The 16154-nt window shown below is 43.9% G+C and overlaps 1 protein-coding gene across 4 annotated transcripts in view; it reads right to left on the reverse strand.

Moving 5' to 3' along the window:
* Positions 1 to 13596, reverse strand: part of NFYC (nuclear transcription factor Y subunit gamma) — a 41403-nt gene extending 27807 nt beyond the window's left edge. Inside the window, exon 1 of one of the 4 annotated variants that reach the window (XM_089478558.1) lies at positions 13431 to 13596. The gene's annotated coding sequence lies outside the window, so the exon portion shown is untranslated. Of the gene's footprint in view, positions 1 to 8179; positions 8464 to 13047; positions 13070 to 13154; positions 13178 to 13430 lie in introns of those variants that run through there. The other 3 variants (XM_089478561.1, XM_089478560.1, XM_089478559.1) reach the window with 3 other exon arrangements.
* Between the last annotated feature and the right edge of the window lie 2558 nt (positions 13597 to 16154).

Genomic DNA, 16154 nt, shown 5'->3' on the forward strand with positions numbered 1-16154 from the left:
CATGGGTGTGGAATTAAAACAGCTCAAGACCTGACAGCGTTTCCAAAATAGCCCACCTTAAAACAGAAAAACTAGACACGAGAAAATGCTATTGATGACTGAAACATCCAAATCTTAAAACAACAACAACAAAAATCAATAACATTTCTATTTCATTGCAGCAACTTAGTAGACTTACTCTACATCAGCCCCATTGGGAAGACTCAGGAAAAATCCCATTTCTTCAGGACAGTTGCACATACATATTGGGGTTGCCATCCCCTTCAACTTATAAGGTGAGTGTGTGGGACTCAAAAGGGTCAAATTGTGTACCATAGGTCTACATCCAGGCCTAGAACATTCCTGGAACCTTTTTCCCAACTCTACCTGCACAAGTACTGCTATAAAGGCTACAAATCTCTTCATACCGGGTGGAAGTTCTGTAGATATAATGCAGAGAGAACAGGGTTATATGGATCAACGCCATGTCATTAAGAACTAGAGTAAGCATATTCAGTCACAATGTCCCACTGTGGACATAATACAGGAAGCAGATATGGACTGATGTCTTTAGAAAGGGACTAGACAAGCTCCATCAATAGTGATCGGCCACAGTAGATCAACTGAACATCTGTGTGCCTCTAAACATCAACTGCTCTGCAAGTAAAGACGGGGGAAAGGCTGGCGCTTGTGTGAAAACTTCCCAGATGTACAAGGCTGTCGTTGGACTGGATGGCTCATTGATCAAATCTTAGGCAGGTATTCTATAGTAAAGTATGTACTCCTATGCGTCTAGAAATGAACTGGGCAACACAGGCTTGGGCAATGCAACTATCTCAAGATCAGCTGAGATCCTACATCACAGTCTATGTTTTGTAACTCGACAAATCTCTAACTATGTTACAGAAACACAGCAACCCCCTGTTTATGAGTTGTCAAGGTGAGCATCCCGGCACTAGCCAAGAGAGCTGCAATGCACACCAGGCACTCCAGATGCCCTCTGGACACTCTTGTTGTGCTACAGCACTTCTTCACAGGTTTCTGAATGCAATTCGGGGAGCGACACAACATGCACCAGTGCTCACAGCACATCACCACTGTTTTGCAATGGATGCCCACAGGTTGCAATGTAACGACAACCCTTGGAGAACAGACATTGCCACTCTGAATTCTTACTGAATTCTGGTTTGCACATGTTTGTCATTGTATGCTTTCGAGCCGTTTCCAACTTATAGCGACCCTAAGGCAAACCTATCACCTATTACTTGGCCAAGATCACCCAGTGGGTTTCCACGACTGAGCTGGGATTTGAACCTTGGTCTCCAGAGTCATAGTCCGATGCTCAAACCACTGTACCACCCTGGCTCTCATTTTGCACATCTTAGGGCCGTTTCAAAGATCTACCTTAAGTCCCAACCAAAATGCCAGCCATCATTCATAAGAAAAATGTCTAGTTCTTATGCCTGCACAGGGAAGTTCCTGAGAAGTAGTTGTGTTAACAGCAACGAGAGTGTGAACTTTTCTATGCAACAAACCACTTCTGAACAGAGGTACAATCTAGTCCATGAAAGTGAGCGCATACTAGAGGTACTGAAAAGGGGCCTAAACGCTAGTACGTTTATTCTGAACACAAAACTGAAAATGGCTGAGCTGACCAGCAAATCTGGTTAATGACATCCAATGCTATATATCCCAGGCCACAACCCAATGTGTTTTATAGAAGACACAGTGTAGATATACACACCACAGCAGTACCCCATTTTTGAGACCAGTGCTCCTTCTGAATTGGCATCTGAATCTCTTTGTTGGTCCAACAAGCACATTCTTTGAAAACAAGCTTAAGATGTAGCCTTTCCAGGCATCTTGAGATGCAAGCAAAAGCACCCTTAATACTTAATTTTTGAGTAAGCCCCCGTTTCAATAGCTTATTTTTTTAGGTGTTTACAGTTAGGACTAACTAAGCACAACAGATGTATGTCTCAGAAAATTAAGCTTATTTAATTGCAATTCATATGTTAGAGCCACAGACCAGGATAAAACCAGTATGCAGCCAAGGTTCAGAGGAGAGGCATGCCAGGCACAAATGAAATGACCTTTTCCTAGCGACCCGCCACAATCACGGTCTATCTGGAAAAATGCTTCACCTGCTAGGTTTAAAAAGTAATGTATTAAGTGAGAAGTAAAGCTCACCAGCATTGCTATTTGCATCAATAATTGTTGTTGCCTTTAAACCATATAGTTCAAGGACGCATTCAAAAATGGTACTTCAAAAGTTAAACATTTACTGGGGCTCGCTTTTTGTTGAAGGGTTCAGTATATAACTATTCCTCTACCTCCGCTGATGTCCTCCTGGAATGTTTTTGGGTGGTCTTTACCCAAAATCTTGCTCAACTCAACCTAAAAGAGCCGATAATTTACTGACGAAATAATAAAGCAGAGCAAGTAACAAACCGTAACAAAAACAGGACTTGTTATCCAGTTTCCCATTTAACAGCAACCAGTTCGAAGTGCATGAGAATATCTGAATTGCAAAAGGGGTAGAGCATTTTTCCTTTCTTCTCCACTACTCACTCGCTGTCACTGGAATGATTAAGTTCTCAGACATACCTGAAACATCGTATTAATCAAAGGCCTATTTGCTTACCTTCTATGAATCCATCTGAATCTTATTTGTATTCTGTTATCTTCCTAGTCATTACCACTGCAGGTAGTAGAAATATATTCAAACTATTTTCACTGGCTTGTGTTAACAGAATTAAAGGACATAAGAAAGTGAATGGATACAGCCAATTACTTTATACACTTAAGTCATATTCCCTCCCTTTTAAGGACTGCTATATGGAAATGTTGTATGTGAGGTGGGGTCACTATGGTCACTGGACCAACTGTTGCATTTCTCATGACATAACAAATCAAGGATCTGCAGGGACACTTGTTTGCCATAGACATGCCCTGTGTAATCCACTCCTGCTTGCAGCAGGATAGCTAACCAGAGCTTTACTTCACAGTTGAGTTATTGTGTTCTCACAATAATAGACAGGCAGCATCCTTCACTAGTTTGTTCCTCCCCAACAAACCAGGTTCATGGCAACCAGACCCTAGCCTACAGCCATACCACTCTGAACGTGCCCAATCTCGCCTAGTCTTGACTAGACACCTTGAATCCCATCCAAGGGAGAAAGGTGGGCTATAAATCAATTAAATAAATCAATGAGGACCAATAGGATTCAAACCAATGCATGCTCCTGGTCAGTTGAAAGACAGATCCAGGAACAGGGATTAAGCCTGTGTTAGATGGGGTTACACTCCCCCAGAAAACTCAGGTTCGTAGTTTGGGGGTACTTCTGGATTCAGAGTGGAGTCTGGAAGTCCAGATATTGGTGGTGACCAGGAGTACTTTTGCACAGCTAAAACTCATGCGCCAACTGCGCTTGTTCCTGGAAAAGTCAGATCTGGCCACGGTGGCACATGCCTTGGTTACATCCCGTTTAGATTACTGTAATGAGGCTGCCTTTGAAAAGTGCTCAGAAACTTCAACTGGCTCAAAGAGCTAGAGCCAGGATGTTAACTGGAGCTGACTACAGGGAGCATACAACTCCTTTGTTGCGACAGTACTATCGGCTGCCAGTCCGTTTCCAGGCACAATTCAAAGTGCTAGTTTTGACCTATAAAGCCCTATACGGCTTGGGTCCTGGTTATCTGAAGGACCATATCCCTGTATGAGCCCACTAGAGTCTTGAGATCATTGGAGAAGCCCTTCTCTTTGTCCCACTACCCTCTCAGGCGCATTTGGTGGGAACAAGAGAGAGGGCCTTCTCAGGGACTGCTCCCAAGATTTGGAACTCCCTCCCCAGAGAGGTCAGGATGGCTCCATCCATCCAAACTATCCTTCTGAGTCCAAGTAAAGATGTTTTTGAGCAGTCAGGCCTTTTAAGCTGATAAAGGCTGGGTTTGTAATGTTGTGCTATATAACTTTTAATGGTTTGTATTTTTAACATGTTATACAGCGGGCCCTTCCCTTACATGGGGGATCCGTTCCTTAAGGGGAAATCTGCGTATGCTCACACCACATTGCAAACAATGGGGTACATGCTCACAGCACAGGGCAGCACTCGTGCCATGGACATGTGCGCTCTTTCTTTAATTGTCACACAGTTACAGCGTAAGCTCAAAGTCGCATATAGTGCGTCCGCATATGGCACGGGTGCACTGTATTTTAATGTACAACTGTTTTAACTCTTTAAATTGTTTAATTAGTTTTTAAATTGTATTGTTTTATATTTGTTGATCGTCAACTTGATTTTTTATACTAGGAGAAAGGTGGGATATAAGAAAATAATAACAATGTACTGCCCCAATTTCTTTAACCTGTTCCCACATTGCCTGCCAAACAACAGAAGTGCAGAAATCTAGGACTCAACCCTATTATACTGCATGTGAGAGTGTAGTGTGCATACAGTAGCCTAAATCCAATTCCTAGTCTCAACTACAGTCCGCCCTTCTCTTACGTGGGGATCCGTTCCGGACCCCCCCCCCCCCCCGTGTAAGACAAAAAACACGGATGCTCAAGCCCCATTCAAATAAATGGGGCTCATGCCCGCGGTGGCAGTGCGCGGGGCACACACCATAGGAGCGTGTGCCATTGCTTCCTTCCGGTGTGCACCTCTGTGACTTCCGTCGCATGCAGGAAGTAAACTGTTAGATACGTTTGTTTATTTATTTATTTATTTGGGTATTTATATCCCGCCCTTCAGCCCTAATGGCTCTCAGGGTGGCTTACAATTATTATTTTTAATCCAACAGTTCCCTGCCCTCAGGCTTACAATCTAAAAGACACGAAACAAAAGGAGAAGGGAATGGTGGAGGGAAAGGGGATGAGGTCCAGGGGTTCTTCTCTCCCTCTGAGGCCTGGACCAAGGCAGGCTCATTCTGCTCTAGAGCTGAGGCTTGCAGTTGAATTTAGGCTAGTATTTCCATCACCATAAACAGGTTGTAAATGTATAAGCTGGCCTTTAGTTATCACTCCTCTGTTTATAAAGCTAGTGTCTCAAAAAAGACATAAAATATTTAAGCTGGGGAGAAAAGGAATTGAACTTAAACGACCATTATGTTCCCTTAAAAACAAATTATGGTGACCTATCAAATGTGCTTAGAATAGAGTGTGTGTGTGTGTGTGTGTGTATAAAGAGCACCACTAGCAAACACACCCAACTGCTGAGGTGAAGAACAGAACTAGTAAATATATATGTACTAGGTTTATTACTATCAAGTTGCTAATGGCCCCAGGGACTAGTAGTTGGAAGATACTCATTCCCATGTTCAGGGATAGACAACAGGATGGAGATTATATATATATCACAACCCCAAATCTCCCACTAGCCTCATGCCAACTACACAACCTAGTTTTTTCTTCTCCAAGTCTTATCTGACACCCTGCTGGCAGTCCAGACCATAGTGACGAAAAATGAATGCAAGACTTCAAAATTAGGCTCTGAGTAGAAGAATAATCCAGGTCATCAAAATGGCAACACTTATTTTTGTGTAGTCATCTACTACAATATCCAATTAATCAGTAGATTCAATTACTTCGAATCAATTACAGAATATGTATCTACAAGCCAGCCCTGCGGTTTCCTAACAGACACCTGTCACTCCACCTGTGTGCAAGTAGAGAAAGGCCTATACCTTTTGGCGAAGAAGAAGTGGGGAGTGACCAATATGTTGTGCTTGTAAACTTGTTGATCTGTTCAATCAGTAATGAGTGTTTTCAGAAAGAATATAAATAAATATAAATATGTGGCGTAGCGGTTGGAGCTCTGAACTACAACTCTGGAGATCAGGGTTTGATTCCCTGCTCGGCCATGAAACTTTCTGGATGACCTTGGCAGGTCACATGCTCTCAGCCTCAGAGGAAAGCAAAGCTCCTCTGAACAAATCTTGCCACGAAAACCCCACCATAGGGTCGCCGTAAGTTGGAATTTACAACTCGAAGGCACATAACAACAAATGCTGTGGGAAGCAATACACAGAGAAGCTCTGTTATGTAAGCCCCCCTGAAGAGGAAAGGTGTTCTTCCTACTCATTTAAGATGGTGCGCGAAGGAGAGCTTCTCCATTCACAACACTCTTTATTCATGAACGGATGCGCAAAGATTGTTGCAAAACCTGTGTGTCGGTTGCAGAGGAGAAAGATGGGAGACATGTGCATGCCAATGAGATGAGAAATCTTGCTTTTCCAGTACTCGCGATGCCACCAGGTCACCACAGCCTACATTCGAAAGATCTGGTTCCAGCAAAGGGCTGCCAGTTGCAAACAGGAACTAGACTTATTGAGAGGAGGTAGAAGGAACAGCAGTTAGGTCCCACGCAACAGAAAAGGTATCAAGGAGGAAGGGGAAACCTGATTCCGGTCTCCTTCAGCAATTTGTGGAAGGTCCCAGGACCAATCTTGAGCCACCAGGACCAATGGATGCCTAGATGTTTGCCAAAAGGGGTAATGAGCAGCTGATATTTGGAGGATCTGGTTCCAGCAAAGGGCTGCCAGTTGCAAACAGGAATCAGACTTATTGAGAGGAGCTATTTTAAACTTTCAGACAATCGTCCCCAAGGCTACTGGACAAAAGATCAGACAAGGGCATAAAATTTTGATCAGCTGAAATATCAGCTTTGTGGACGCTTAGGGAAGTAGGAGAAGGAAGACAGGCTCCTGGAGAGGTTTGCTTCTGGGCACTTGGTTAAAATGGCTTCAGGTTTTACTTCCCCAGCCTATTTCCCACCAACTAGCTTCCCCAGGTATTGCAAATAACTCCTTTCCCCCCTTCTCCTAACTCAGGATTCCTCTTGCCAGCAAAGAGTAGCATAAACAAACTTTGTCCTTCGGTTGCCAAAACTCAGGAGAAGCCATGCTTCAAGGTCACTCTTGCTAGCAAAGGAAGGAAGGCCTTGCTCCAGCAAGTTTTACTGCAACACTATTCCAACTATGAGGAACGGAGGGAGGGGAGGAAGCCAGTGAAAACTCAGGTATCATTCCTCACTCAAGGCAAACAGAACAGGTAAGACCTTTTGCTATGAAAAGCATTTCGGAGAGCACTTATTCCTCCTTCTCCCAGAGCAGACTGAGAGAGCTCAGTCAGAGGAAAATTCCAGTGACCTTCATCATCTGTTTGCAACGAAAAAGCAAAAGCGTTCTTAAACCTGTCAAAGGACAGCAAATGTCTGAGAAATAGATGTTAAGTCTTCTGGTACACACGGTAAACTCTTTCTTTTGCAGCCGACGACTGAAGGACGGAGTCTTTTTTGCTTAACCTAGATCTGGGGCACAAACCACAAGGACAAGAAGAGGCTGAGCTCCCCCCCCCCCATCCCTCTTAACTTCCAGGCATCAAAAAATGGGGCTGCTGGAGAGGTTTTAAGATCCCAGCGCATGGGAACTGACTTCGTGTTCGATGCCATACAGTCACAATGGCTGCTTGTCATAAAAGATGCGATCTATAAAAGCAATGCATCCCTCCCCCTTCCCACTTAAAACTACCCACATTAGAAGGGGGAGAAAAAGAAGCTGACAGATGGAAGAAAAATGCTGTCAGTTATATACTGTCAAGTCTTTCAAATGCATGGCATTTGCACCAACTCTACACACAGACACAGAGTAATGCATTATTAACCCAAGGCCCTTCTTATTCTAACCAAAAGATACGCTATGGGAACAAGTTTGTTCAAACCTTCCTCCCTCTGACCCACCCCCCAAAATATGTCCCTTGCAGTTCCCAAAATCAAAAGGGCACTAGAAGAACAACCCTCTTATGCTTTCTCCTTATGAAGGCTTCAGTGCATCTGAACAAAGACAAATTACAGGGAAGGAAGGAAAGAAGGAAGGAAGGAAGGAGGCAGGCAGTGAGAAAAGAAAAGAGCTCCAGTTTTTCAATCCAGCCTTACACCAGGGATTATACCTCTCTGCTCAAATTAATGGCTTTCCTCACACTTCATCCTTGCGAAGCTACAGAAATGACAGCAAGGCGGTGGGAAGGGAGGGAGTCAGCGAAAGGGCATGCAGAAGCCAAGGAGAAGCAAGGTAAGGTGAGGTATGCAAGGAATGCACAGGGGCCATTTTCTCAAACACTCTCAACTTATCTGCACTCCTGGATTCTTGGTTGCCACTACGTTAAATAAAAACAACAATTGTTTAAGGAGAAAAAACTTACCAGGGATTGAGTTAAGGTTATATATGGAGTTAAGTATGGCTTCTCTGACAAGAGCTCATGGTCTAAGTCATGGCTAGCCCTTCTCCCCAGGCAAAAGCAAAGGTGGAGGAGGAGGAAACAAAGGCTGCCGGAGATGCAGGAGGAGGTTTCCGGAGGGTCGGCTGCGGTGCCAAACCCAACAGCTGCCCTCCCAAGAAACTATTCGCCATTTCTCTTTGTCTTTCAGCTGACCCCTGCCTCAGTGGAAAAACTCCCAGGGACTCCACCGAAACACTGTGCAGCCTCCTTCCACTTTAACAGTCAAAGGCATTCAATCTAGCCTGCTATTTGACACCCAGCCTCGCCTCCAGCCGCATCTCACTGGCTCAGCCCTTCTGTCGAGAGAGACCCGAGAGCCGGCATTGGCTGCTCCGCTTGTCACTTACCTCCTTTTTGTATACTTCCTGTTTTAAAGTTACCTTGAGATGCAGAACAGGGGTCAGACACGGAGACTTCAAGCTAGGCACAACTTATATAAAAGAAATACCTGGCAAAGGCACACGTTTTAGTAAATGGCGGGAAAGGGACAATGGTCGGCTTGCCATCAGGCCACAATTGCATCCAGACGTCTGGCCCTGTCCTTCACGTCAGAGTAGGAAAGTCAAAGGCTGCCAATCCAGAGGTCGAGAAAGAAATATAAATAGATTGATACAAACTTGTGTGTGTGCTTTTTATGGCTAAACTGAAGCTTCATTTTTAAACACATAGCTTCACAATATAATTTCTTAGGCAGTGAAATACAAAATGACAGCAAGCCCCCACTTGACTGTCAAAGGATTAAAACAGGGAAGAGGAACCTTCGAAATTATCATTACAACAACCCTACAAAGCTGTAGAAGCAGGCTTTTTCAAGGGACTACCAGCAGGTTTGGATCTCTCTCTTCTCAGAGGGGTCTTCTGTCTAAACTAGTGGCTCCCCAAGAGCTTCTCTCACAACCCAGTCTTTTCCCAGATCAGCCTTTACAATAATGCCAGAAATGCAGCAAGCTAAAATAACTGTCAAGGACACATTCATTTAACTGCTCACAGACTCAGGTACAACTCTTTTAGCATGCATCTGGGTCTGGAGAATGTGTGCCTTCCATGAGAATTTCCCAAGGCTGCATTTGCATTGCTGGGCCTATTGGAAGGCCTCTAGCTCCTCTCTTGCCTTGCCTTCCTTCCTTTTTCTTTTAGGGTCATACCTTCCCCTCTTTCCCTCCTCCAGCTGAACCACTCTCTTCTCCGAAGGCCAAACAGTTCTTAAACTGTGTTCCAAAAACACACTATGGAAATGATCCAATTTGAGACCGCTTTAACTGCCCAGGGTCAGTGCTAGAGACTCCTGGGAGCTGTAGTTTATTGTGGCACCAGTGCTCTCTGACAGAGAAGGCTAAATGTCCCACAAAACTAATAATGTCCCCTTGGAGAGTGGTGGACTCTCCTCCTTTGGAGGTTTTTAAACAGAGACTGGGTTGTCATCTCTTGGGGTTGCTCTGATTGTGTATTCCTGCATGGCAGGATGGGGATGGACTGGATGCCCCTTGGGGTCTCTTCCAACTCTATGATTCTATACCATCGGCCTCTATCTCTGGCCTTTTTGGTTTGCATTAATTGTGCAAGAATAAGATCTCAGCTTAGATGTCTGGAGGGAGGGGGAAATGGATAAACTGTCCCACTGGACAATGCCTTACCTTCTATTAATGAATCACACAGGGACAGTGAAGATGTACTGAATGAACCATTGACAGGCATTGATTTGAATCAAGCACTGAAAAGACTTTCACAGCAATAATCTTCACAAAGATTAGCTTCAGTGGGAAGACGACGGGAACAAAAAGTGAGACGTGCAACCCACAAAAAGTATTTTACAGATAACAATTCACAGTGGAGCATAAAATGGCAGCTTACAGAGAATCACCGTACTGAACATTGGGCACTACTGCAGTGTTTTCACTGATGATAAGGTATTAAAGCTCATATTAATCCACTGAGTGACACACACTCTCAGCCTCAGACAATGGCAATGGCGAACTCCCTCTGAAGAAACATGCCAAGAAAACCCATAGGGTCGCCACATGTCAGAAACAGCTTGAAGGCACACAACAACAACGGCTCAAAACAGTTTGTGAGATACTGTTGTTTCAAGTCACTAGTGGTTGCAGGAGGATAAGTAGAAAGAAATTTTAACTTAACGTGCATAGGTCCAAAACAAAAGTTATGGTCACTTGCAATACCACTGAAATAGCTACAGGTATAAACCAGGATAAGGGAATATTCTGAAGCAACATACCCACAAATACCAACTGCGCACATATTCCTATGAGACACAGTCGTGAGTACCAGGAGACATTCACTCACTTCTATTACATCCACAGTTTATTCACAGCAATCCAGATTTGTGGGGGAAGGCTTCAACCTCTCCCAAAAGAAAACCCAAGGCCTCCCAAGAAGTAGAGCCAACGCTCACAGATGAGAAGCAAGAACAACTTGCCTTCAGACATGTCTCAGAAAAGAATTACCGCATGAGAAAAGAAGATTAAGAGGTGATATGATAGCCCAGTTTAAATATTTGAAGGGATGTCATATTGAGGAGGGAGCAAGCTTGTTTTCTGCTGCTCCAGAGACTAGGACCCAATGGAGCAATGGATGCAAGCTGCAGGAAAAGAGATTCCACCTCAAGATCAGGAGGAACTTCCTGACAGTAAGGGCTGTTCGACAGTGGAACAAACTCCCTTGGAGTGTAGTGGAGTCTCCCTCCTTGGTTGTCTTCAAATGGAGGCTGGATGGCCATCTATCGGGGATGCTTTGATTGAGATATCCTGCATGGCAGAATGGGGTTGGACTGGATGGCCCTTGCAGTCTCTTCTAACTCTATGATTCTATTCTCTGTGACAGTCTTTGCTGGAAGCTTAAGACAAAAACACTGTAAAATAAGCTGAAACTAGAGAGGAAAATCAATCCACACCCCAAAGCTGGAAACAGTATTATCAAGAAAAGAAGAGAAACTTAGGAGTATGGTTGCAAACACCTTTAAGAAATAACTAGGGTGACCGAAGTTGAAAATTAGCATTGGTAATATGAGTGAAAGATTACACCGTTATTCATCTATGTTTGGAATCAGGCATTTGTTTTGGTTACCTCATGTACAGAAAGCCCTTAAGGCACCTCTGCTACATCTGGTGGTGTCAGGTCGCAGTAGAAAAACAAGGCCATGTGAACCGAGATTTACAGATCAACTGTACACATGTGTACCCAAGCGTCAACGTAAGCGGTCTCCGTATCGCTCAACCCTCAGTAAACATGCACAGAGGTGGATCTCACAGTAAGAATCGCGCTTTGCTTTTTAGAGATCCGACCCAAGTTTCCTTCAAAGCAAAACAAAAATGAGGAAGGCAGCCTCACTCAAGAGACAAAATACATTTGGAACACACCTATTATGTATACTGTACCTTTGAGAAAGGAAATCAGCTACCTTCAAAGATGTTTTCTAAAAGAGGAGTAGGCACATCAGCTGAAGTGTAGCATGCCGTTTCCAAATGCATCTGAGGAAGTCGAGTTAAGTCTACAAAAGCTCATGCTACCGATTTCTTTCTTTCGGTTAGTCTCAAAGGTGCTGCAAGACCTCTCTACTCACAGAACTCATGCATTTCTAGCTACATTACAATATATTCACCTACCGTAAGTAATGTATGGACTTGCTAAAACTCTCCGGTCGCCAACCAAGGAGGTCTTCTTGTTGTCAACTGCCTTTGACTCAACCCCAACTCATGGCCATCTTATGGATGAGACATCTCCAAGCCCCACTGTCCTCCACTTGATCTCCTTAGACCTTTACGGAGCCTGGCAAATTCTGGAGTTTAAACTTTGGCGTCTCCTTTTTCTTTGTCCCACTTTTTCCCAGAAGCATCGCCTTCCCAAAGAACTGTGCAAACGTCTTTGAAATACTTATATCTTAAGGGGAAGCGAAGTGATTAAGACACAGTACTACAATTCCCAGTGTCATCTTACTTGCGAGACAGAACTCTGAGTATTACCTTTCAAAGCTGCTGCAGACAAGCAATTGACATTTGCCCATATGTAATGCTAAATGCAAAGAGTCAGGGAGCGGATGTTTGCCTGTGGACTTGTATTATCCTTGTATGGATGTCACCTGCTCTGAATTCACCCTAGTTCTTCTCCGATTTCCAGGGTTCGAATCCCAGCTCAGCCACTGAAAGCCACTGGGGGACCTTTGGCAAGTCACACTCTCTCAGCCCCAGAAGAAGGCCCACTGAACAAACCTTGCCAAGACTATATGATAAGAGTTGCCACAGAAAGGAAGCATGGCATAGTGGTTTGAGCAGGGGATTACAACTCTAGAGACCTGGGTTCGAATTCCTGCTCAGTTATGGAAACCTAATGGGTGACCTTGGGCAAGTCACACTTTCTCAGCCTCGGGGAAGGTAATGGCAAACCCCCTCCAAGCAAACATTGCCAAGACAGGCTTTGGAAAAGGGTTGCCATAGAGAGGCAGTGTTGCATAGTGGTTTGAGCGTTGGACAAGGACGCTAGAGACAGGGTTTGAATTCCTGCTCTGCCATTGAAAGCCACTGGGTGACTTTGGGCAAGTCACGCTCTCTCAGCCTCAGGGGAAGGCAATGGCAAATCCCCCTCTAAACAAACCTTGCTAAGAGAGACTCTGTGGCAGAGGTGCCATAGAGAGACAGTGTGGTGTAGTAGTTTGAGTGCTGGACTACCATCCTGTAGACCAGGGTTTGACTCCCTTCTCAGCAATGAAACCCAACCTTGGGCAAGACACACTCTCTCAGCCTCAGGGGAAGGCCATGGCAAACCTCCTCTGAACCAACCTTGACAACAAAACCCCAAAAGACATAAAGGGGCATCACCAGAGAAGTCAATCTGTGGACTACAACGCCCATAATCCCCCTCCTGCAACCAAGCGACCTCGATTTACCTAGAGACAGTTTTCTGCTTCAAGCCACGCCCCCGTTTCCCCTTAAGCCACGCCCCCTTGGCCGTTGAGAACCTCGTCCTGTCCTCACCCGGGTCTGTCCCTCGGCGGCCACCCATTGGCCGAGCCAACGTTCCACCCGCCTGCCTGGCCAATGGGAGCCGCGAACGACGTCTAGGCAGCAGCCAATCAGAGGCGCGGAAAGGGTGAATGGCGGCCAAAGGGAGGGAGAAGCGGGGGGGGGGAAAGAGAAAGAGAAGCGGCCAAGTCTCCGCTTACCGGTCTGTTCCGTGGCTTCCGTGGCGCTTGAGGCTCCGGCAGCGAGGAGAAGCGGCAAACCGGGAGCGAGGACGAAGGAGGAAGGGGGCGGGGATGTCACGGAGCGCGAACGAGCGGTGAAACAAGATGGCGGCGGGGCCGAGTCTGAGGGGGAAAGCGTCTGAGGCTCTACTGCGCAGGCGCGAAGCGGGCCCAGCAAGTACTCTTTTTCAAGCCGCCCAAATCCCACGGAGGCCACGAGATCTCGCGATAGTTCGAAGAAAAATGGCGACATCACGGAAGAGACTTCGCTTCCTTTTCCCGCAAAGGGTTCTGGGAATTGTAGTTTATTTCTGTAGTTTTCTTCTAGTGCAAGCTCTGAATCCCCAGGAAGTTCTGTTATTGTATTAATGTATTTTAAATATTTTTTAAGCTTTTTAATTATTTCATATTTTGACATGTAATTTGTTTTAATTATTGTCGTGATTTAAATCCTAAGTCTTGATCTTGGGAGATATACAAGTATAATTATTATAAATATCATAATAATAATAATAATGGCTATAATAATAATAATAAATATAATAATCATTATCAACTTTAACTCTGTTATTGCTTTAATCTATTTTTTAAATTATATTTTTATGGTATTTGAATTTTTGACATGTAATTTGCTTTAATTATAGTCATGATTTAATTCTAAATCTTGCTCTTGGGAGATAAATACATATATAAATATAATAATAATAATAATAAATATAAAAATATTTATATTATAATATAATAATACATATAATAATATTAAATATAATATTATAATATAGTAATAAATATAATAATAATAAATATAAAAATATTTATATTATAATATAATAATACATATAATAATATTAAATATAATATTATAATATAGTAATAAATATAATAATAATAAATATATAAATATTATAATATAATAACAATAATAATAATAATAATAATAGTAATTTAAATGTAGAGAATAATCCATTGTGGCACCGCTTTAAACTGCCAGGGCTCCATCCTACAGAATCCTGGGATTCGTAGTTTTGTGAAGCCCTTTAGCCTTCTCTGTCAGGCAGCACTGTTACCTCACAAAACAACAAATCCCATGATCCCGTGGGGCGCAGCCCATGGCAGCCAAAGCGGTGTCAAACTGCACTATTTCTACAGTGTAGTTGCAACCTAAGACCCTTCTCCCCAAACTACAAATCCCAGGGTTCTGTAGGATGGAGCCGTGGCAGCTGAAAGCAGTGCCAAACCGAATTACCCCCAGAGAGTGTTGCTGTACATTTAAATTACTACTATTATTAAATTATTATTATTATTATTATTATTATTATTATTATTCAAATCCCAGGGTTTTCACGAGATGAATCCCGTTTACACTTCCAGTTGTCCCTGTGTGATAAACTCCTTAGGGATTCCTTTGTTGTTGTTGTTGTTGTTGTTATCCACCCTTGAGTCAATCTCAACCCATGGTGACGAGATGAGACAGCTCCAAGATATAATATATATTATATATGTATATATATATATATATAATATATAGTTGCCCCTTGGAAACCTCACCCCCGTGAGTTCCAAATTTTGCGCACATTCAAGCCCCATAGGTTTCGAAGGGGCGCGTGCATGCGGAGCGCACGCCATGAACACGCGCCACATTGTTAATGGCAGTCGCCCCTCCGCAGATTTTCCAGTCTGTGGACATGGAAGAGTGACTATATATATATATATATATATATATATGTTATATTAGAGATTCCTAGAGAAAACCTATTAATTGGACCCACAAATAATCGCATCCGCAAAAGTCAAAGCCGCAAAAGTGGAGGTCTAACTGTACCCCCTCCTTGCCATAACCTATAGCAATGATGGCAAACCTATGGCACGTGTCCCAGGGATGGCACTCAGAGCCCTCTCTGTGGGCACATGTGTCATCGCCCCAGCACAGAGTTTGTTACCAGAAAGCCAGAGGGACATGACACTTTGCAATAAATAAGTGGGTTTTGGGTTGCAGTTTGGGCACTCGGCCTCTAAAAGGTTCACCATCACTGACCTATAGTAAAGCAATTGGTTGATCATTCAGATTTTAATGCTTTCAAGCCTTCCATTTTTCTAGCAAGGACTTTCAAGGGTCCTTGGTTGCGTCACTCCAATGTAAGAAAGATGCTGACAGACCTTCCGCCGCGCGCATCCGCTCCATCATGGATCTGGCTCTGGGGAGAAAGGGACCAAACTGGTCATGGATTTCAGGCCAGCTGGGAGGATCCAGATGGCCTCCAGATATTCCTGCCCACCTTGCCTCTTTTACTTCACCCCTCACCCATCAAGCAATGCCCCATTTCCCGTCTGATGGCTTTCCTCATCAGAAAGGTAGGGTTTCCTTAGAATGGCCAGATTGCTGTGCCAAAATCACATTCGCATATACACCTCTTTTTGCAGACCAAAGTTTGCAAAAGCGCCCAGCCGGTAAAAAAAAAGCTACATCTTGCAGAATGGAAGGAAAAGTCAGGTTTTTGGCACCAAGAAAAGAAAAGAAAAAGAGAGAGAGAGAGACTTTATTACTATTAAAACACATTCAAACACATTTTTGGACTGCAAAGCTAGGAAAGCAAAGAGACCGGGAAGGTTGCAGCATCTCTTTCTGACTCCAGATGGAGAGAGAGAGCAACCTTTAAGCCTCTCCTTTGGAGGAGACTGCTTTATTTTATTGGCCTGTTACAG

The sequence above is a fragment of the Sceloporus occidentalis genome, unplaced genomic scaffold (genome assembly GCF_023333645.1).
Source record: "Sceloporus occidentalis isolate IW3139 unplaced genomic scaffold, rSceOcc1.0.p SCAF_13, whole genome shotgun sequence".
Classification (NCBI taxonomy): domain Eukaryota; kingdom Metazoa; phylum Chordata; class Lepidosauria; order Squamata; family Phrynosomatidae; genus Sceloporus; species Sceloporus occidentalis.